Raw genomic sequence first — 25,349 nt, 5'->3', positions numbered from 1 at the left:
GTGCAAAGACTGCTCTTCATTTCCCTTCCCCACATGTAGGCAGAAAGTTAATACCTGTCCGTAGAGAGTTCATTCAGAACTGTTGCTATTATAAAAGTTCATTTGACATAATATAAAGGGAAGTCCACTTATAAGACATTATTGTTCATTGAAAGAAACACCTTTATGAACTTGTGAGCATTATTAGGTCTTTTTGGAATGAAAGGAATACCCAGAGTAATAAGCAATTATTATTTCACAACAAATCATAGTTGTCTACACATCAAAGTATTGCACAGGGATTCAGCAGACCTGAATTCTATTCCCACTTCTGCTATTGTCTAGCTTAATGATATTGGAAAGTCACTTCACCTTTTTATGTCAGAGGAAACTTATAATTAACTTTCACTGATGTACAAGCCTTCCTCTGCAGCAGGTGGAGAACTAGAATTGTTTCTCTCTCATCAGAATGCAAAATTTTAAGTATTTTCTATAAAGTATATTTTAAAGTTTTGTGACTGTGATGTGACCAATGGAAAGATTAACTATGCATACTTGAGCTAATTAGTAAGTGATTTCATCTTGTATATATATGCACAACAATTAAAGTAATCTTTATATGTGAAGGTGATATGGGTTAAAGCTCTCTCTCACAAGTAACGAGAAAACTAGTACAGCTCTACACGAAAACCCACAGAACAACCGAGTAGTGAATACAGAACAAACAATAACGTGCAAAACCTCACCCTCATCACACACTAACAATTCACATTAAAGAAATAGCCTCAATATTTTTCCTACTAAATTTTTAACATAAAGCATATCTACACAATATTTGTGGAACAAATGAGGTCACATATTTCAACATTCTTAAAATTCTCTCTATATTTCCACTAAGAATTTCCTATTTAGAATGTTAAAGTATAGGTTGATCCTTACAGTTACCAAGTATTTCTCATTTTAGAATTTTAAATAAATTAAGTATGGATTCAGATACACTCAGTGCATCTCCCTGAAAGAATACCAAAGATATCATTGTAACATACAAGGGTAAGAGTTAAATAAAACAATTGCTCTGCTATATATGTATATGTTCATGTATATGTATATTAGAATTGAGATTTTTTTGAAGAATAACTTAAAATATTTATAGATAAACTAAACCATAAAGATTTCCACTGTCAGAGTTTAAATTCTACATTTGTCTCCCAAACACCAATACTTCAGCATGTGCGAGTACTTGGAGAGAGTTTGTTTCCAGATGTAACTGGGTTACAACAAGCTCATCGGGGTAATACCTGGTCCAGCGTCACTGCTGTCCTTACACCAAGGAAAATTTGGACACAGCTATTCAGAGAGGTAGACAGCATGAGAATGTGAAGGCGAAGGTCAGGGGGATTCATCTACAAGCTGAGAAAAGGGGGAGCTTGTAGAAAACCAGCAGCATCCGGAGTGGGGGCATAGACAGTTTCTTCCTCACAGTCCTTGCCAGTCTCAGCATTCCAGCCTTTGAGCTCTGAAGCCCTACAAATCCCACTGTCTACACTGCTGTCTGTGGACTCGTCACAGCAGCCCAGCAGATTATATGACCACTGTTCAGGATGCTGTAGAACACACAGAAGAAAATACACACAGTATTCCACGAACTTTGAAAAGCACCTCCTCTAGAGAAGACTTAAAATAACAATCATCACTAGATTGCAGGATAATAGCTTGTTTTAATGCAGAAACACACAGTGCCATTTCATAAACAAAATAATACTTTCTACATTAAAATATTTTTAAAAGTTTTTTTCAATGTAAAAACACCTCTTCTTCTAAAATACGCTCCCTAAACACTGTGTGATTTTCTTTCACTTTCTATTTGTGCACTGCCATACTTCAGCTTGTGGATCTGGCCCATTTCCCTCACCTGATGGTACGTCTCCTCTCTGCCTGTGTGCAGCTTTGTGCCGTCCACCGGCTGTAGCTATTAATCTAACCTCTCATATTCTGCGATTTGCCAGCCTCTCCTTGCAGCCGAGAATGAAATCGTCGTCCTTGGTTTTGTCCTGAGAACACACAACACCCACAAAACCCTGTAAGTGATCCTGAAATTCCTCCTGGAAGGGATTCTCCCTACCCCGGCCACTGAAGATCACGACTTCTGTAATCTACAGTGATAGAAAAACACCAGAAATGTAAAATAAAAAGGAAAGGCATGAAAGACTTAACTCATTTTCTTTGTAATAGCACTATTTCTACAGTATACATTAAAAGAAATAAAACTAAAAATAAGGCCCTAAAAGCTCTAGTTGTATATTGCTAGCTGTATCAGACACAGAATTAGCCTGACACATTTCTGATGCTTCTCTCTATATACTTACTTTGTTTGCAACATAATTTATAGTTTTGCACTCTGTGCTTGCTTGCAGAGCGCCTGACCAGAGCTTCCAAGTTCTTCCAAGTTGGACACTTAGTTTCTATCCAATGTCATAAAGCCAAGCTTTAAAATCTAAACAATATCTGGCATTGATTACATTGATTACATTGATTTGCATATGCACTCCTTGTCGACTTTTTTAGTTCAAGTCCTAAGAACATAGTTGTTAGAGAAACATTAATATTAGGATGTATTCTAACAAAAATAACTTAGAATTTAAGGCTCTTGATTAAATTAACAGCACCAGCTATAGAGTGCAATTAAAGCTTTTACTATGGAACACTGGCCTGAAATTCATGGCCTCCAGGTTCTGCTGCTGCTTGAACCTGAGCAAGCTCCTCAGCATTGAGCCTCAGCATCCTGATCTGTAAAAAGGAAAATCACAAAGAGAAAAGCTGGGGAACAGCACAAGTGAGTGTGAGGGAGGCATGGCAGGATAGGGCGTGGAAATAATAGCTGCTTTAGTAGAGGAAGACTTAACAGGACCCAACTCTCTGCCCAGCCAAAATGGTCCTGTTTCATTTCCGATGATACAGAGTTATTTGAGCTTATTTGAGGCACCTTAGGGAAGCCTTACAGTTTCACCACCAACTTCTTGATGTTTTTCCACATTTACTGACCCTAAGTGCCATCTCTCTGTGTTCCTAATAATACTAATTAATCCTCTTTCTCTGGCCTTAAATTCTTAAGTGTAACATTTATCCTTCATAAAAATTACATATTATACCAATAAATATATTCTACTAATTCCAACGTTTTCTGACATCCAGGGATATAATCCGTATGCTTCCCAGATAAAATCTTCCATAAGTAATAACATCTGTGACAGGAAATTTAGCTTATAAATGAAAGGTCTTTTTCTCAAATTATAACTTCTAGAGATAATGATTCCCTCATCTTCTTTAATATTATGGGATTTATCTACATTCTGTCTTTTCAGTGTGTCATTTCTTAGTATGTAAGTTTTCTGGTATTCATTGGGGAAAAGCATTGTGCAGTAGAAATCCATGAAGGGAAATCCGAACTTATTCAATGTGAATAAAATCTAATTATGATGGTTATTTAAAATTTAGATAATATCTCAGGACAAAGATGCTAATTGTTAGCATGTAGAAGACGCATAATAAAATATAACTCTTTGCCCCAAACAAAGCTATATCTATAAAAACTTTTTTATCTGAATGATCTTTTCTGTTAATTCTGTCTTCTCATAATATCATTTCTTAAAGATTGAGACATGTGTAATTTTTATACACTGTTAGGCTCAGCATATAAATTTATACTTACCAGTGATGCTTAATTTTAATCTGAAGACTTTTGGTAAGTCAATAATTGAGACTAATTTGTTTTTTAATAACTATAAAAACTACTTTCTCTGATTATCTCTGAATAAACTAATCATTGGGAAAATTGTACAATATACATTTTTGCTTATAAAATATATGTAAACTTTTTAATTATTTCCAGTTGCCTTACAAAATCCCATATCAACCTCACTGATATGACTTTCCACATTCATCACCTCAAGTTCGTGAATCAAAAAAGTCCTTTTGGGTTGGCCAGAGATTTAGCTCAGCAGCATAAGTGCCTGCCTTGGAAGCGCGCAGTTGTGAGTTCGATCCTTGGTACCAAGAGAAAAAACATCCACAAAAAGCCCTTTTGGGGTCATTAGTTTGGGCCTTGGTTTTATTCCTGTGGCTAACTCCTGAGAAAGACACCTTAGAGAGAGCATCATTACTGAGAACCTTAGCAGCTGAAGAATGGGATCTCCTTCCCAGCAAATACTGTAGGGAATGAGTCTTATAAAAATGGCCCTTACAAAACTGTCTTTAATCATGTAAAATGTAGGGCTAAGGAATGTTTTACTCTACAAATCCATGCATGTCAAAATGTGTAAACATTTATCTATAAATAGCTTTTCATACATGGATGAAGTCTTTAAGATCTGCACTTGTAGGATGACCATACTCAGGAGCCACCTTCCTGAAGCAGGCGCACACTTTTACCCATTAGTGGGGACAGGTGAAGAATGGGGCGTAGCAAGGATTTGATACAAAATGGGCCTCACTGGAGACACCTGTGCTTTGCTAATGACTGTGGACTGTGGAAAATACAGAGCACTGGGAAAGTGATAACCATTCTTATCAGGTCTCAGTCACTGACAGAGCGGAATGACATGCCTGATGGATGAAAGATTTAATGGAAGCTGGCCAAGCCTTTATTTATACTAACATCTCTCTTCTGCTTGAGAATGATAGGGAATTAAAAGCCTGGCTGGAGAACTTCATCGGGAGTCTATCCCTGTCTCTAATCTTGCCTCCTGCCACTGTGAATTCCACGGTCGTCACTCACACCACACTGCCACATGTGTGCAATACTTTGGTTTCCAGTTCCATTAAAATAATATTTTGTTTTCTTTTCTTCAAGAAGAATGCAAGATGGCATCCAAGTCTATGCAATATTCTTTGCTGAATGATGCTGGACAATGCACAGGCTGAAAGAGCAAAATAAAACCTCTATTTGACTTGCAATTGCTTCACCAGATCACAGGTAGGGATTTGTGCTTTTAAGATAAATAATTCTTCCATAGATGCTGATACTGCCTGTCTCAGTTACTTTTCTCTTTTATTTCTCAAAGTACTTGACACCCAAAGATAAAGGAGGAAAGGTTTATTAGGCTCACAGTTTGTAGAGGTTTCAATCTATAATCAATTGGCCCCAAGGCAGAGGGGCACTTGACAGAAAAGAACAGCTAGGTCTGGTAGAGAGTAGCAAAGCAATGATCAGGAAAAGGGTAGCATGCAGGCTACCTACCCTAGAGTGAGGGTAGCACTCACACCCTTAATCCCAACACTGGACCATGGATCAATCACAAACTCTAGATTCACCCACCTCTGAAAAGCCCACCCACTATGATGAAATGAGGATTTGGGGACCATCTAGACACAAACTATAATCCTGCATAGTATAATACTGCTACAAATGTCTGCTCTATCTTCATGTTTGGAAAACATTTATGATCATTATTTAATTATATTTCTTGAAATATACAGAAAGCTTGGTGTTTCCTTTGACTTGTAAATATTTAAATTTGGGAGCTGAAGAGGATCTTAAAGTTGTACTGAGAAGAAAACATGTGTCAATGTAATGAGATCCTCCTATACTCATGTAACATAGAAGCAGATCAATCAGGTCAAAGGTGCTGAATGAATCATAGTTACTCTCAATTTAGAGCCAGTTTAACCATGTGTACTAGTGTAAATCATTTTCAAAAGCTCATGCTACAATAAGTCACTTTCTAAAACATAAAAAGAACCTTTCAAAATCATGCACTCCTTTTGGTCGATTTGCTAGACCCCCATAAATGGGCAAGAAACACTAGAAATTGTTAGATCACCTATGTAGGGACAGTATTATTTACCCTTGAGAGGTCAGTCAGCAGTAGGATTATTGTTTCAAATAATTCTATGAGATATATGAATTATTCCCATCTTAAGAAGTGGTCTTTCTTCTCCATCATGCTGATTTCTAATAGATTAAGTAACGCCAAGAAAGGAAATGTTTAAAAAGGGAAGCTTTCTTGGAAAATACGTATCTAGTAGATATAACTGAATGAGATACCAAATTAATATTTCATAACTATGTGCTGAAGTTCATCTTACTTTTAAAAGTGAGTAAGTGTGTTTTAGGGAAGCTATTATTAAACTCAGATCCATGAGTTCTAACAGGGTTTAATAAGGTTCATTAGTTCCTTAAAATCTAAGACAAGATACAAGGCACATACATATCCTTTTTGAAATAAAACAATCTCTCGCCCTTTGTAGACAAAAATACTCCAATAACTGCCTCCTAATAGAGCATTCCCCTCTATCATGTGTCTCCTTCCTCTTCATTAGCTTATTCTCCAGTTTTTTTCTTCATGATCCAAGTCCTAGAACAGATTTTTACACAGAGAGAGTCCCTGCTTCTTCGTCCTGCATGTGGAGCCCCTGTTTCGCTCTCTCACAGACACTTGCTTTCCTTCTCCATGGCATAGCACAGTCGTCCTCTGGAGAAAGCAATGATTTCCACACTGTCACAGCACTGCCAAGTTTGACTCTTTGCCAGGAACTCTCAGTCACTCAGAACAGGCAGGGAGCCCTTTCAGGGATCCAGTCAAGTACGAGGTGCTCTCAGCCCCCGTCCACCTCGCTGCCTGTGTGGTCGTATTCTCCATTAACACATGACGCCCTGACTACTAAATGTAAGATTTAGTCAGCTCCAAGCTGCATTCTTTCCCTCTATAACACTGAATCAGGATATCTCATTCATCTTCAGGGATTCATAAATTTGCTTTACACTAATAATCCTAGCATCCAGCACTATTCAGAACCCCTCTCTAGTTTCCAGACATGTTGACTACTTTTAGTACATTTGGTTGACTGTCAGACAGTACAATGAGAGAATTCTTTTCAGCTTTCTAACATTTTTAAATTTCTATTTTCTCTCTGCATAGAGAATTCTTTCATCCTTATTTACATGTCTTTTTCCCTATTTCATGCAGATATGGAACTGTATATCACATTCTTATATCACTCCTTTTTAATTTTATTTTAATCTAACTCATTCATTTTTCTTTAATTTTATTGGTCTTTAATTTTATTGGTCTTCATTTTCATATGTGATTTAAAATGTCTAATTTTTGTTCCTTTATACTGAAATCTTACTTAGTGGTGATTATGTCTCCTTTCCTTGCTTTTACAATATAGTATCAGAAATAAAATAAGTGTTTAGTAGGAATTAACGACATGAATAAATAGACACCAAATGTTTAATGGAAACCTGCAATATATCAATATGGTGTTAAGGTAATGATAATCTCCTGACCATTAATCATATGCCTAGATTAAGAAATTCCTAGTAAATTACTTCTGTGTCCTTTTGGGTATGTCTGGATGGCTCATGGAGTTGTGGCTTTTAGTATAGATGTGTTCCTTTCCTCTCTGGAACAGTCCTTTTGTTCTGCTTGTGACCACACTGTCCTAAGAACTTTGGTGTCCCACACTCCTCTGCCATGATAACTCTACCTTGGCTGACTTGAATCCCCTGAAACCATGAGTCAAATGAAACCTCTCTTCCTTCAAATAGTAGGTGCACTGTATTGAGTCTCTGCAATGGGGCAGTTATCTGATAAAGAAATTTGGTTCCAGAAGTGGGATTGTTGCTATGTCTGTACCTGTTCATATACTTTCGGAGGCTTTGGAAGTGATTAGAATGAGTTTGGCAAGGTTGGAGATGCACCTGAGAGAAGCCCTAGAAGCTCTAAGAAGACCCTGATGGACGATTATGATTGGAGCTCAAAAGACCAGAATGCATATAGGAGTGCACAGTAAAGGCTTACGGGAGTTTAATTAGGAGAAAGAAATTAATAGGCAATTGAACTAGTAGAAATGTTTGTTTTACTTGCTCCAAAAATGTGTATATTATGCTGGTGGTATGCAAATTTAGAAGAGATTGAGATTAATGCTGAATGGTGAATTGATCTGGGATAGAAAATTTCAAGGCAACTCAATTTTCAAGTCTGCCATGCTTTTAGTCAGATTCACAATAAGAAGTAGATGCCAAAAGCACAATGGAAAAATTTAAGTGTTGTGCTTCCCTAAAAAATTTGAAGAGCTTGAGCCAAAGGAGTTGTGGTTGCTAAAAAGAAAAATATGCCCAGTGGAAAACCAAGTACTTGGTACTAGAACAAGAAAGAAGATGCCTTTGACTAGGTGAGAAATCAGTAAAATTATGCACATTACATACTTGAGGGTGATAGTATTTCATAAGAGAAGAAGGCCCATGAACCATTTGCTTAATAAGGACTTCCTAGAAAATTGATTGCCTGGGACTCATCTCACTGTGCTCAGCCATGCAGGTTCACAAAGGTCACTGCAGCCATAGCACAGGAACGGCTGTCCCCTGTTGATAGCAGACCTTAGTATCATACACGTGATGTTCATTTTATTGCCATATGGATAGTGATAACTTGGGAGTCAGGGAGGCTCTAATCCACGTTTCAAATGAAGTCCTAGGAGACCCATCAAGGAGCTCCTGAAAGTGCAGGAAGCTGTGGGAATGCAGGCAAAGATAAAAGAGCTAACTGCAGAATGAATCCCCTGAAACTTGAGCCAAATTAAACCTCTCTTCCTTTAAATTTTAAGTGTCATGGATTGTGTCTCAGCTACTAACACAGAAAAGATGAAAAAGGAAGATGGAGTCATTGTTCCCAAGAGACTTTGATTCTGTCAGCAATAATGACAATAGACCAATAAATATACAGCATTTTGTTCAGAGACAAAAATTATAAAGAAGCCTAAAACAGAGTACGCAGAATAAAACCCGATCATAGATAAACAGTGTTTGCTTCCTAGGGTAGTTAGGGCAACTTTCTGGTTGGATATTTAAAAGAAACATTTAAAACATGAGCAAGCAATGCAGGCACGTATCTGGAAAAGCATGCTAGATAGAAATAGGAAGGGAAGGAGAATACAGAAAGGTACGGTCAGATTCACTGTGTTTCCTGGTCTAGGAAGTGTGATTGAAGCTGAAAGAGCACAGCTCAGGACACGGAAATTAGGGCAAAGACGGGAAGTGTAAAGCCATTCTCAGCTCCCAGGAATGGCCGGCTCTTAATGGGTCCTTGACAGGAAGCCATCAAAAATGATGAACAAATGACTCAATGAATCAGTGAGCAAATAAGTGAATGGAAATAGAAGGGCTTTCCCAACATTGGTCTATACATAAAATCCCATATAATGTGTCCAAGGAAGAGACAGCCCTCATTTCTGGCTGTGTGATTCTTCATTGCCCATTGATGTAAATCAGAGCAAGCCACGTCCTAACATTCGGACTATCGTTCCACATCTATTAGTGAATATAAACACCATTCTATATCTTACTATTGTATTTCTAGGAAAAGTAAGTAGCTAAGCACTGCAGCACTGGGGAAAATACAGATTTTTTAGACTTGAATATTGGATCAGATTGAATCAAGAATTCAAAGATTTTAACAGGCACTTAGAGAAGTGTTTAGAGATTGAGCAGATCGTGATTCAAGCCTAATTCCTTTGTGTGGAGCTTTTTATTGCTGGTGTGGTTTTTAAGAAAGGAAATGAAGGTAATGTGTGTGTGCGTGTGTGTGTGTGTGCCTTTGTGTCTGTGCGTGTGTGTATGTGTGTGTTTGTGTGTATGTGATAGCATGTATACATATATTTGTATCCATCCATGTTCTTTCAGATACTCCTGGAATTTGGGTTTCTCAGAAAGCAGCAGTAACAGCCTTTCAAGCCCACGGCCCATGAGGAGCCTGGACACCACAGAAAATGTGAAGGCTGCCAGAAAAGCTGACCAATGAATCCAGTGCTTTTGCTGGACAGCCAGCACACTTCTTTTCAAAGCTGGCTTCTTCACTAAGCCAATGTATCATTGATTCCAGCTCAGATTTGGAGAATCAGTCAGGCAAAACTGAAGAAGTTTTGCAAAACAAAAACCATTAGCATTGATCTCAGACCCTTCGAGTTACCTTGACCGTTCTTTGCTTCCGTCCTTAGCTTGGGTTTCTGTTTTTGACTCTAACTTTGGCATGTCATTTTGAAAGTTTTATTTGTAAATTCTGTAGATAACAATAATAGTTTATTATTGATTCAATGAAGAACTAATACTGCATAAATAATGCCTTTAAATAGTTTCCAGGACTGGGGATTTAGCTCAGTGGCATAAGTGCCAGCCTGCCAAGCGGTAGGTTGTGAGTTCAATCCCTGGTACAAAAAAAATCTAGACCAATATAGTTTCCAAAATAAAAGTTCCCAGTTAATGTCTGCTTAATTAAACAAATGGAAGACAGACATAACATTTAATAATGTTATTTATTAGTAATTTGCAGATTATTGCTAAAAGCAGTCAATGGTATTTATCTTTATATTCTACACTATTTTCTAGGGAAGATTCATGTGTATATGGTCATGGCAAATATCTTTCATAAAGACACTCTTTCAAAAGTACATTTTTGTACTTTTGATACAAATGGATACATTTTTCATTTTGATAAATGATAAATTTTTCTTTTATTGTTTATTATATCCAAAACTTCCGACAATAGCATTCATGTCGTTTTAATCTTTAATTTTTACTTTCTTCACTTGATTTTAATTTTATTTAGCTGAATATATACACCATTAAACCATTTTTGAAACCAAGTGAGTTAGAAATTATTATAAACATGTTCCTTAGGTCTATCTAGAATCTGTTAACAAAATGATGAAATTTAATGGCTGTATAATAATGTGAAGTAAACAGTGGATTTTGAAGTGGGTTAAAACATTAAGAATATGGAAATAACTACACACACGTGCGCCCACATGCGCATGCGCATGCGCACACACAGAGTGCAAGGCACAGACAAAAGGACTGGCGTAAGCAAGTCATGGTCAGTAGACAGCAAGTCATTTGATAAGGTTCAAAGAAGTCAGAGTTCAAAATCAGCAGAGAACATTCCAGAGTGGGTATCATGGTACAAAAGCCAAGAGCCACCACAGGGAATCGGTTAGATCCAGGCAGTAAGCTGGAAAGTAGCACATCTCCTAAGGGAAAAGGCAGTTCAGAGCTAGTGATCTCAGGCAAAACTCAAGCACAGAAGCAGGATTCTGCCTTCACCGGGGCCTACATGAGTCCGCAAGGAGTCATCAGAGGAAGAAAGTGCAAGTCCAGCGGGTAGGGCTGGGATCTCAGGAAAACACAGGACCTGGGTCCAGAGGCACTGAATGTCCAATAACTAAACACACATTAAGATTCAAATGAAAAATGGACTTAGGGAAACAAAATAAAATCAATAAAACCTCATCTGACAAATACTTGCAGATACTTGAGAAATCATCCAGGAAAACTGAAACACATTCCCTGTGTGCCTCCAGACGTCCTGGCCCTGGTGCATTTTCCAGCTCATGCATTCAGACAGAAACGCCTGTCCCCAGGGCTCAAGGAGGCAGATTGCGAAGGTCACTTAGAGATCAGGGTGGAGTGGTTTAACGTGCAGCAATGGGAACACAGTGCAGGGAAGCCTTTCCTCCTAACAGCAAGCAAAGGTGATGAAGACAGTATCTTTCCTCATTCATTTGTTACAGCCCGGCACAAGGGGCGCTGTACTGCGTTTTGTATCTGAAGAATCGTTAATTTTCCTACAGTGCTTCCTTCATTCTGTCTTCCCTTCCTTCTTCCTTTCCTTCCTTCCTTCTTTATTCTGCTCCATTTTCAAGAGCATACAATAGCACAGCATTTTATTTAGTAAGGGAAAAATCACCCTTGAAAGTGTTTGCTTCCTTTTAAAGACCACTTGCTTTTGCAGTACTGAAGCTCCTGTGTCTTGTTGGCAGAAAACAGAGCTTATATGCATCCTATCCCCAGATGAAAGTTGTACAAATTCATGATTTGTCCTTACTTTCAGTTTGGAATTATGTGAATTTAATCATGATCTAATGTCGTGGACCAATGAATGTTTAATTTTCTATAAGAATTTAATTATTTAAAACCAAGTTCTCTGTTGACTATAGAACACACACAAACACACACACATACAGACACATACAAAAAGCTGTGATGTATCAGCTTTACATATTAATGGACTCTATGTGATTTCCATTTATGTACCTAGATACACTAAATAAACCCAAATCCTGCTACCTTTTTCCTACTCTGTCACTTCTGATTAGAATCTGATTTGTTAGCATGTTTTATTTTCTACTATTTGTTTTCTATATTTTTATCCTCATGGAAAGTGGACTGACTGGTATTTTGATGGGGATTACCTTGAATTTATATATCACCTTGAATAGTGTAGAATTTTACAGTATTAATTTTTCCACTGCATGAACCCTTGTATGTGTGTGTTTGTTCTAGATCAGTGTTTTGTAATTTTCAGTGTAGAGGTTTTTCTCTGCCTTAACATTATGCCTGCTTATTTTATTTTCTGAATGCATCGTGAATGAAATGGCATTCATGATTTCTCTCTCAGCAATTTTGTTACTAGTATATATAAAATTATTGATTTTTGTATGTTGACTTTGTATCTTGCTTTTTACTAAATTTAACAAATGAACAAATAGATCCTTTGACTTCCTCCTTACTATTTACACAACTGCTTTTTCTTTCTCTTAGAAGATGCAGTTTCAGCTTTTGTTCATTCAGTATGAAGTTGGCTGAGGGTCTGTCATGTCTTTATAATGTTGAAATATGACTTTCTATATCCCTTTTCATACATGCTTTTTCCTATCTACTTAGATAATAATACGATTTTTCCCTTTATTTTGTTAATGCAACAAATTATATTTATTGAAATGTAAATGTTGAACCGTCCTTACATCTAGGGGAAAAAAATCCTAAAATACACATAGGTTTAAAAAAAGATGTCAAATAGCCACAGAAATATTGAGCTAAACAGCAAAGCTTGACATATTCTATACCTGATTTCAAGCTATACTAAGGAACCATACTAACCAAAACAAAACAGTGTGGTATAGAAACAAGAAATATAAAGATAAACAGAAAAGAAGGAGGGTTCCTAGAAATAACCCTGCATCTAAAGCCAACTTTTTCCCATCAAGTCATACATTCCAGAGATTTCAAGGTATTTACACAGGAAATAATTTTTCAGAGAGGACCCCAAAAGCAGTGGAAACAAAACTTAAAATCGATGAAGAGGATTACATCAAATTAAAATGACTTTGTACAGTAAAGAAAATAATGCGATGAAGAAAGAAACAGTAGAATGGGAAAGAAATACTTGCCAGTGGTGCCCGATAGAGGGTCAATATCTGGAATAGATCAGAAAACAGAAGCCATCTAATTATAAAGCTGGCGGATGACTTCAATAGACACTTCTCAAAAGAAGAAATTTCCAAGAAATACATGAAAACGTTTCAGTATCATTAGCCAATGGGAAAACACAAAGGCAAACAGCAGCGGTGCATCGTCTGAGCCCAACTGCAAAGGCTGTGATAAACGAAGCAAAATTAACTGCTGCTCCGGATGCGGAGAAATGGAAAGTCACACACTGTGGGTGGATTCAAACTTTATTAGCTTGTATGCAGAACAATATGGAAGCTTCTTTAAAAACTAAAGAGATTACTATAGGAGGCAGCGCTGCCATTCTCGGTGCATATGTAGAGGAAATGGAATCAGTTTACCAAAGGGCTATCAATATCCATAGTTAAGTACCACTATTCATAATAGCCAGGTGGAATTAATTAACCTGGATAACCAGATATAAAATGTAATCTATATGGACATATATGTAATAGAGTACTATTCATCAATAAAGAATGAAACACTCATTTTGCTTCCAAAAGTGTGGAACTGGACAACATTTTGTCAAGTAAATTACGCCAGACACAGAAAGACAAGGACCACGTTTGCTCTCCTGTGCAAGAGCAAGAAACATTGACCTGAAACTACAGCAGTGATTGCAGGATGTTGGGAGGGAAGCGGAGCTGAAAGGGAGCAGGATTTGGATTTAATCACTGGACCCGGAATGCATGGATGGAAATCACACTGAGTCCCATTAATATGCAAAATTGATATGAATTAATGAAAATTATTTTTAAAAAGAAAGTACAATTGTTTTACTTTTTCTATCGGTTTCTCTGAAGTCTTTCTGTTGTGTTCTATATCAATTTATATTTTTCCCAATTCTAATTTTTAGCCAGAAAAAAATATTATGCCATTTGTAAATGTGGGGACTGTGCGAAGTTTTACTCTGAAATGACATTTGGGTCTTTCAAAGTGACTTGGGAAGTTGTTATGCAATGAAAGAGTTTTTCTAGGAGGGCATCAAGGAGATGACTGTCCCGCCTCATACTCAGAATACTCTTTCACACTTGGTAGCTGTGCGACATGACTGCAGTGTGACACTTCCAACTGTGAACACGGGTGCCCCCCCATAAAGCGTCCCTCCATTCTGGAATTCCTAGGCCTGCCCGCACAATGCCCTCAGCTTCCGGGTGTTCCTATGAAAGTGAAAGCTGGAACTGCTTGTCAGAAGCACTTGACAGCTCTATCGGTGCTGACGTGATCTCTGTAGATTTTAGTATCCATGCGACCCATCTCTCCCCTCTAAGACTTACTGGCAAACTGTAAATGTCAAACTCTCCAGGTGATGAATGGAGAAAGAAAGGCTAAGACCAAGGACGGCTAGACACTGCAGCACAGGGACCAGGCAAGTCTTTCCCTTTCATCTCAGAGACAACTCGAAATAATATGCTGTTGGCGTTTATCTTTCAAACCTTTATGGCACAGACGATAACACCAAGACTTGGTCTCCAATCAACTTACTGTGAAAGAAACTGCACAGGTTTTATATTGCTGCACATAACCAAAAGGCCCAGTAGGTATGCAGAGATACAAGACTCCATAGATCATTCTAGCAGTGACTACCAAAATACACAGCTACTTTTATTACCTTAGTTCTGTCTTAAAATGTCTACGGCATAGAGCTTCTTGCATAAAGTCAGTGCTGCAGGAAACAAAATCAGCAACCACCAGAATAAGAGTGTGCCCTCAAAAGATGCATAATATATATGCACATGTTGATATGCAATAATATATTACATATGGCCTATGTGTGTATAGATAAAAATACACATTTGGATTGCATTTTGCCTTTAAAGAGAGAAAGTTTAGTGTGGGGTTTAAGTCTATTTTTTCTTTTGCTCAGATAAATACAACCTCTGGCCTCTAATTACAGATCTAACACTGAAATCAGGGCAAACTTGAACACTTGCTTTCTCCGCAACCCTCACCCAGCCAGATGTCAGGTGTCCTCCCGCCCCGAGCCTGCCCCTCTCTACCTCCGTGAAATCACTGTGCAAACAACAATCCTGCTTTATTTTTAGCCCTCTCACGATTACCATTTCAGAGTCATGGTCTCCAGACTGAAAGATCGCTTAAGGGAGAAGAACAGACACTGCCGAGACCTGCAGCAGGGCTTGCAAGCCAGACGTCCCCACCTCTCCCAGATTCCGTGGAGCCAGCATAGCTGCCCTGTCTTCCCCCTTCCTTGGTTCCTTGGAGCTGAATTATCAGCAACAGCACCCAGTAATTCCTCCCTTCCCTCCTTCCCTCCTTCCCTCCCTCCTTCTTCCCTTCCTTCCTTCTTTCCTTCTTCCTTCCTTCCTTCCTTCCTTTCTTTCTTTCTTTTCTTTCTCTTTCTTTCTTTCTTTCTTTCTTTCTTTTCCTTTTTCCTTTTTCTTAAAAACTGCACAACCCCTGCCTTTAAAATTCCGAAGCATCAATCCAGTACCCAGGACAGGATTTGTTTCTCCTATAATACACTCAACATCTACATACCAGAAAACACAAATAACATCACACCAGAGGTTTTCCTGTGTTTGGAAGTTGTGCCACACTCAACCTTTTTTGCCACATGAGAGACAGACATATGCATTGTTGATGCCTCCCTTAGCTCTGTCCCAACGTCTCTCAGGTTTGTTGTGGCTCTGCTCTGTGAATGAAATAAATAAATACAGCAAGTAACCTCTAGCTACACCCACCTAGAAAGCATGGGGTGAACTCCTGTCTCCCCGTTTCCCAGATCCAAGGCAGTTCCCCCAGGAGGCAGAGCGTGAGATGTGCTAATCAGGGGATGCAGATCTCTGTGTTTCCTCTGGGCTAAGAGAACCCGCTCTTTTCTGTGGCAGAAACTTAACTCGCTCGCCCACTCTCCTACCCCTGCACGGAACTATCTTTAGATAGTTCAGATATCTTTAGATGGATCTCCTTTTCTTCTTCTATTTGGACAACTGTGTTCTGCTGGAAATTTTTTTTTTGGAAAATAGAAGTCATGAAAGTAAAATCATGCGTTCACAACCGCATGAAGAAGTTGTGCAATATATCAGCTTTCACCCCTCACAAATCACCGGCTTACATAGCAAAGAAATGCAGAGAAGATAGTAAAATGCAGCATAGTATCTCTGAGAATCCAAGAGACCAGTGGGGGAAAACAGGAAGATTTAGGTGGACAGCTGGTTCAGCAGGTCTTCTGCCCAAAACTGCTGAGCATCAGACAAATGACAAGCTCTAGGTTCAGACATCGGGTCAAAGGGTTCGATCTGCACAGAACTTGAGGGTGGGCAGAAGCAGAACAAAGGCAGTTTTGTCAACCTATGGTAGTTTTGTATTTTGGTAGCCCTGCTCAGGCATAACAGCATGTTATGGGAACAGTAGGTTATAAAATTTTACTCACAGGGACAAAAGTTTCTCCTTTTATCTGTATTAGGACCAAGCACAACTGCTCTAGGGAGCAGAAAGTTTGAGAAACTTGGCTTCTTCTTTTTGAAGCCCTGCTTCAGTATCTCAGGTGAGAATTATCCAGAAAACATATTCTAATATATTTTATTACACATAAGTCTGACCATCCTTCTGCTCTTCCTGCAAAGTAATTTTGGTATTCTATGTAATAATAAATTTCAGATCATTGTAAGTTCCCTAAAGTTATTCACTCCCATCCTTGAAAAATGCTTCTTGGCATGGTACTTTTATTTCAGCCCTAAAAACATAACTCCTAAACAAACTCTTTGAGAGTAAGGGTTATACTATTTAACGTTTAACTGGGAAGCATTAATTTTGGTCTGCCATATCATAGGTATTCAATTAATATTTTGTAGAAAGGATGAATATGCATGAGTTAAATTCAGCCACAGCATACAGGTGTAAATACACCTGTTCTTTGGACACTGTAACACACTTAGCACTTAGCAGATTTTTCTTTTTTTTTCTTTTCTATTCACTACCCAAAATTATAAATGAAATGTGCACTACCACGGCCAGCTGGAGGGTGTCAACTCTTTAGTGAATTTCTAGAGGCCTATCATTAGGTTAGTTCTGGGCATTTAGGGCTGTACTAACATTTGACTGCACCATTGAACCAAATCTGCTTATTACATCAGTTTCACCTTGAGTGTGGTGGCACAAGTCTGTAGTCCCAGCACCTAGAAGGCTGAGATAGGAGGATTTCTTAGAGTTCAAGGTCAGTGTGGGCTGCTACTTCAAGTCCTGCCCAAACTACATGGTGAGACCCAACTCAAAATCGCCAAAATAAAGGTTTAAATTGTCAAAGTTATATTAAACATCAAACTTCTGCAAAAGTGTGATCATTACGTAGATCAACATCTTCCACAGTCATTCAGTTGATGATATAAACCAAGTGTGTTTCAGAATTATTATTATCCAATCCTGCATCTTTAATTATAGGTATAATGTGAATTGAAACATTCTTCTGTTACATATATGAAATTTGTCTAAGTGGAGTAAAACTTGAATTAAAACTCATGAGATGAAAATATATGTTCACAAAAAACATTGTATACAAATGTTCTTAGCAGCTTTATTTGCAACTGCCAAAATCTGGAAATGGCCCATATGTCCCTCAGCAGACAAATGGCCCAGCAAGCTGTGGTGAAAATCACGCCGCTCAACTGTAGACGCACGAACGAATTTCCACAGCCCTTCAGCAATGCATGGGAGTGAGAGGAGCAAGTCTACCCAATAACACACTGATGCAGTATTTTGAAGTGACAAAAACTTTGAAACAGGACTCTTGTGGTGAGAAAATGAGACCACAGACCCCCAGTATGGTAGACACACTGGCCTGTACAGGTTTGTAATTGTATATAATTAAATTTAAATTTTTCCTACACACACACACAACACACATGCACACATACACGCACATGCACAGGCACATGCACACACACAGGTGTTAAACAGAAACTGGAGGACCCTGAGTAGGTTTAATGGATTGCAGGAAGGTCATTTCTGAAATGTTACCGTTACATAAATTCTGTTTAAGGCTATAACAGAGAAAAGGGGGTTATTTGTTATTCCTGCAGAGGGCCCTGAAATTATCTTACAAATTATTATCTTATAAATTTCACTGAAAATATAGTAACAAATATAATAATAAATTATACTACTAAAATAGAATAATTCTCAAGAATGATCACTGTTCCCACAGGAGGAAAGTGTAGTCAGAAATGATGACTTCAAATCTGAGTTACCCTCAGATACTAAGGAAGCTGAGGCAGGAAGATCACAAAGTTGAAGCCAGACTGGGCAATTTAGAGAGAATTTGTCTCTAAATAAAGGATAAAAAACACTGAGGATACAGCTCTGTGGTATAATGCCTCTTGATGTGATTCTTAGCAGGAAAACAAAATGAAAATAAAATGAATAAAATAAAATTTGGTGCACAAAAATCAGTAACTACTTTAAAATAGCTATGAAACATATTAAAGTATACAACCACTAAGACAGTATGTTAAATAATTCAAGATTATATCTGTACCTTTTTAATATCTGCTGAATATAGGTACCTATATCCCCAAGTACATTTGTTAGGTATTACAAATGTATATTAACAAAATTTTCAAAAATATCTTGGCAATTGACTCAAATTTATTCATTAATAAAACAGAAACAGAGTATTTCAAATACTTGCAGAGATTTTTCTCCTGTTATGCAATAATGTAAAGTAAAACTGTGTGTACATTATACAACTTAGATTATTTTAATTTTTTAATAGTACACGTTTGTGGTACATAATGATCACAGCCCTTATGTGGAGTTGGTCCATGTGCACAATACACCTTCATTCCTTTTGTCATCTCTTTCCTTCCCTCCCTCCCTCCCTTCTCCATCGCTTCATACTTTCCCTCTTAAGAAAGCTTATCACACCTAAATCTCACAAACAGCCCATATGCCCATCAACAGTTAAGAAACCGAGGTATTTACACTCGCTGGAGTACTACTCTGGTGTAAAGGCAGATGATCAGTTGTTTGTAGGAAAATGGATGCACCTCGAGACCATTATTGGTGATGGAAATACATCAGACACAGAAGCTTAAATATCACAAGGTTCCTTTCACATGAGAAACTTAAATTATAAACAAATAACTTTTAAAATTAACCTTTTAAAATTAACCTTTTAAAATTAACCTAAGGTCATGAACTATGTGAAAAAAAAGAAGCAAACAATTCAAAAATCATGTATAAACAATACATTCAAGACCAAACAAACTGTTTTTAAATTCATACATGGTAAAGAACATAAAAGCATATGAGTTGAAAAAGGAAATATCAGAGGAAAATAGATTGTCCTCCAACATGTCCTGCTCTGTAATTAGCATCACTTAAAAGTTTGTCCATATTTAGTACAAAAATGCTCATTAAAATGATCACAAGTAGGGCTGGGGATGTAGCTAAGTGTAGAGGAATTGCCTGATGCACACAGGACTCCGTGTTTGATTACCAGCAGTGCAAAAAAGAAAAAAGAAAGAGAAAGAAAAAGAGATGTTATGTATTAAGAACTGGTGGTCAACTTAACACCAGCTGGATTACATCAGCATGCATTGAGAGAAGATGCTCCACCTGAGGAAAGTTGCCAGCATAAATAGGTGGAGAAGAAGGGAGGTGATGGGAGTTGAGGCTTTAAGGAGGCATTGTGGATTCTCCTACAAGTTTGCTGTCTGAGCTGTTGGTTCTCCTGGAGAAGCTTTGGTCCTCACATCGAGCATTGCTTCCTGGCTCCGGAGGGGAAGACATGTGCTGCTTGGTCTCCAGGATGAACTCGTCACGCTGCTTCCTGATACGTACCCAACTGTGCTTGTCATCGGAGGAGCTCAGGGCCTCCGTGTTGCTGAGGATGGCTGTGATGCCTTTCAGGACAGCCCTGGCTCCAGCATAGAACCCTCATCCCACTAGCACAGCTCCTTCATCCTGCTGGCATAGACTTTTTGGCTTCCACCACTGATCCTCGGGTCTTCCCAGCACGGATCCATAAAAGAGACTGGCATGAGTCCTTCTTGTGGGCTCTAGGCCTCCAGTTGGACTCGTGGGAGGCATTGTCCTGAGCTCTGGGTTTTTATCTGGACTCATGTGGGACATTGCTGTGAGTTTAGGCTCTTGACTAAATAACCTATGTCTTTGGTGTTGTAGTTAGATTTCCTGCATTTTCCTGTGTTAATTCTCGGTGACCATTATAAAAATATTATAAACGCCATGTCCTGAACCTAATTGCTCTCTGTGTACAACCCCGTACTACAGCAAGACCACAAACAATGTTAAAGTGCAGAGAAATTAGTATTTCAGTTGTATAGCATCAGACACATTTCAGCTGACTACTAAAAGCTTAAAAATAAGCTTGTAATTAGATACGAGTTTTGGCATAAATACAAACTTAATTTGGCAACCAGAAGTTTAGTATATGGAAACATGGGACGACTGAGGAGGCGAACAGCTGCTTTCTTGTAGGAAGCCGATTGGATCCTGACTGTCACCTTCCTTCCTGGGCTCAGCAAGACTGAACCCCAGTGCACATCCAGTACCAGGCACACGAGAAACCAGCAGCTGGATCTGCCCGGGCACACTCTGCACATCCTGATCACTTCACCGTGTAAAAATTCAGCATATCCGCGATGGAGCCTTTGAGGCTTTTTCCCTCTAACAAGCTTCCTGGGGATGCTGGAAGCAAAGGTCTCAGTACACACTTTGTGCTGTGTTTCCTTCAGAAATGTGTGTATCATTACTAGGGAGACAGGACCTAAAAACAAGAAATAATACTCCCCTAGGGTTGAGGGTGTCAGTGGTTTATTCTGTTATAAATATATATGGGGGAGACACTGAAGGTGAATTTGACTCCTTGGTCTTTTGTCCCCAGGTTTTCTTTCTGGATAGTGCTATTTTGTGTTACTAGCCAGGTTTTATGCCCAAGAAAATACTCTCAATGAACGCAAATACTGGTGAACAAATATTGTGATTGTAAGAAAAAGACAGGGAAACAGCCACACTGAGAAAACGATTTGCAATCGTGCCAACCACTGGAAAATATGGGAACAGTGTCCAAGAAAGAGCAACCTGAGATACCAGTTGAGACATAGGGACCCTAAACCATAGGATATCGCTAATATACCTGAAATCAACTTGGTTAAATGGGAACTTTGTTTATAAAGCCTGAAACTTCCACAGAGAACAATGTCAGGTTCCTAGAAATGAATATAAGAAAATCCCATTGCTTTCATGAAAAACACATGAGACCAAAAGCAAATTTAAATGCAACTTGCAATAATCAGAAGGAAGAGAACCATGCAACTCAGAATACAGAAGACTAATGACAGAACTCAAGTGAAGAGGTCAGAAAAAATGAAAAAATCAGCAGGAGAAAGAAAGCAGCTCTTTCTATAAAGAAAAACCTGAATCCAAATCTGGAAAATGTAAAGTCAACTCTCATTTGTGTATTTTTGAGCAGTGAAGTATTTTGTTGGGCACTTTGCCCATAGATTCACTTTATAAGGAGTTCTTTCAGTTTTTAAATTATCGAACTGGTTTAAAGTTAAAAAAAATTTGTAGATAAGAATGATTCAAGATCAAATTATACAATGTAAAATGATTATGATGACTTTGGATTGCACTCAGAGAGGAATATAAACATTTGAAACCTCCATCAAAAATAACTGGAACATCATTTTAACACCTGTCATGTAACTAAATTAAGTCAACTGATCCCATAGTGTCATCCTTGGAGCTGTCATTTGCCAGTGATGGAGGATGGAAACAAATACACTGGTGCTTGGTTTCTTGGAGAACAAAGCTGTGAGAGAGAGATCATAGCCTTCCCGAGTCTCCTCAGCAGGGAACTTCATGGCCGTCAAGTGGTATTTGGACACTTGCCTGTCTCAGCTGATAAGTCCCTGGTCAGGGCATCCTAGGGTCATCTCCCAGAGACATGTCTTTGTATGTAAATCCCTGTCTCGGTGTCTTCTGGAGAAACACAGCCTGTAGCCTGGTGCTACCCTGCACCCAAATATCCAAATCTTCCTCAGTAAACTTTATCATATTTTGTTTTTCAGTTGTTCACACTTCGATGAAGAAAACACATGTTAGGGCATTTCACTGACAACTTGTTAGTTACTACTAAACTTTACCTGTGTTCTTCAGCATTGTTTATACTGAATTTTTCATTGTTCCAGTCCATTTTTAATGAAGAATTTATTTATTCTTATTTATTTGAATGGTATATTAAGAAAATAAAGTTTTGAAGAGTATCATTTCAAAATCTTTCCTATCATGTTTCTTCAGATATAAATATGTACATTATGTAATACATATTTTCATTCCAGATAGTCTAATTAGTTAAACATTGAACTTACAATTTCTGGGTTTCACCTCTAGAATAAAGACTTTGTGACATAATATATGAGAGGAAAGTGAAAGTCACAGTGGTTTAGTATGTGATTCAGCTGGAGACAATTATTCAACAAGTAGTATTACTCAAAATCCTAGATTTCAATCTAAACAGGACTCCCATAAAATTTCACTAGGAAAATAATGGGATAAAAAGAGTGGAAACATACAGGAGGAAGGAACTGGTGTGTTACTCAGCTTTCTCCTCTGCGGGACAAAATATCTGATGCCTGCAACTTCAAGAAAGAGTGTTTTCATATGGATGACATTTGGGGGGATTCCATCCATGATCAATGGGCTCCAAGTACAAACAGCATGGTGGAAAGGCATACCACAAAAAGTCATTTAACCTACTGCACTCAGGATGTAAAAGCCAGGAGCCAGGGACAAGATTAAACGCTTCCGGATTGCCTCTGCTCACCCAACTCTTTCAAACAGGCTCCATCTCCTAAGAGGCCATTCAGCTATGAATATACCAATGGATCAAATCACTGTTGAGTGTAATAACTGCATAATCTAATCATCTCCCCAAATTCCCCACTTCTGAAAACACCAGACTTTTGGAGGACATTTAAATCTAAACCATAACATTTCAACCCCAGACCCTACAAGGCTCATATCCTCATTATACAAAAAGGATTTAGTGCATTTCTAAGAGTCACCAAACTCCTAACAGTTCAATATTGGTTTACATCCAAATCTCAAATCTGCTCTGCTACTCCAAGCAAACTCTTACCTCTAAGCCCAAGGCAAGAATGAAAAGCAGAAACAAACATTAAATGTTGTGTAATGTGCATGCCAGTGGAGTCCTTATTCACCACAGAAACACCCTCAGCCTGGCCTTTATTGTCTACATTTCTGTCACCACGCTGGTCTTCAAGGGTCCCACCAGAATTGTCCATCAAGTTCCATTTACAGTATCATAAGGCTTCTCTAGCCAACATCTCACAGGCTTTCCAAACCCTCTGGCAAACTTAATTCCAAAGGTTTTTAACCATTTGTTTAGACACAGTCCCACCAAGGATCGCACTATTCTGTGCCAATTTTCTATATGGTTCATTTTTTCCATTGTTGAGACAAATGCCTGATATCCACATCAAAGAGGAGAGGTGTGATTTTGCTCACCTTTTGAGGGATTCATTCCTTGGTCAACTGGCTCCACAACAGAAAGTGCGTGGTGAAAGAATAGAGCAGAGCAAAGTTGCTCATGCTGTGCAAGCCAGGAAGCAGAACAGGAAGGAACCAGGGACAAAAATACACCTTTCTGGGTCATGTCCCCGAGACTTGACTCTTCAAACCAGTCCCATCTTCTGAAAGTATATTCAGTTATCAACTCATTGATGCATTAATCTAGAGGTGGATACAGAGACCCCGAGATCCAATCAGCCTCCAAATCATTATACCTGAAAACACCGTGGGAATTCCTTTCAGATTAAAACATTATAAGTAGGAGGGGAAGCAAACTATATTCCTACTAAAACTTCAAAAGATGTGTTCAAAACTGAAAAGCATTAAATTCTATCAATATATGGAGACAAATAATCAGCACATACAAATAGTCTTCTCTGGAAGATATTTTGCTTTACTTTGGTCATATACAGGTTTTCCTACTGAATGCCTTAAAGTACACAGACACCTAAAGTTGATCAGAAAAATAAACTACAGCAAAATGAAACTTGCACTATAGGCATTTAATTTATAATCAGCTTTATTGTATTCACTATTATATTCCTTTGATGGAGCATCTCTTAGGGTTTTTTCTTTGAAAATAATTTAAATCTTCATTTTACTCCTTATTCTGACTTTTCATATTTCAGTTCAGTCTACCTAATGGACTGTATCCAGAAAAGATAAAGACTGGAAACCTTAATACTCTGCTTTTAAGGAAAGTGTTTTCATTTTTCCTGTACTAAACATAGTAAAAATATTTCTGACAGTGTTTCACTAATGATTTTTGTTACAGCTGATTTTAAATAGTATCAAAGTGTTTGGGGCATTAAAATTTAATGATGCACCATACTGCTTTCTGACTTAACCTCCTAAGATGAGGAATTACCATATTTTATACACTAACATTAAAGCATCATAAAACTCTCAGGATTATAGACATAGGACAAAATGTGACTGATTCAGATACATTACTAAATTTTGTTATTAAATTTCTTGCTTATAATTAAAGATATTTATACTGTTTGGATGTTATTTTGATATCAAAGTCATGGCACACCTAAGATTACTAAAGCAAATGAAAACATATTTCATTTTAATGCCATGAAATTGTTAAATAGCAATAAAAATATTCACTTAAATATTCAAACTATCTGAAGTAGAAAATGTAATTTAATTTCAGGTTGAGAATATGTCTTTATCCATGAATAATGGAGGATAAGTGTGAAATCCCTCCCAGAATTCATTTATTCTCTCGTATTTGAGCCAACCCTCTCCTAGTCCTCCATCTAAAAGATTGTAGAGCTACTAAATACATTTATTAGCATCATCCTGGAGATATCTGGCATTTCCTCACTAGTTACAAATCTTCACAAAGCTGTACTACAGTGCTCATCAGTAATACTTAAATAGACCAGATGCTAAACTCAAAGCCCTGTATGCAAAGCTGTGAGACTGACAATTTTATGACTCTCACTCAGATAAAGTTACATATTATAAGCACGTACATTATTATGTGAAGAAGTATAATAAA

The sequence above is a fragment of the Cavia porcellus genome, unplaced genomic scaffold (assembly GCF_034190915.1).
Source record: "Cavia porcellus strain 051 isolate PalLab524CR breed Dunkin Hartley unplaced genomic scaffold, mCavPor4.1 scaffold_12, whole genome shotgun sequence".
NCBI classification, from domain to species: domain Eukaryota; kingdom Metazoa; phylum Chordata; class Mammalia; order Rodentia; family Caviidae; genus Cavia; species Cavia porcellus.
The sequence above is the reverse complement of the archived record's forward strand: the minus strand, read 5'-3'. Positions refer to the sequence as shown.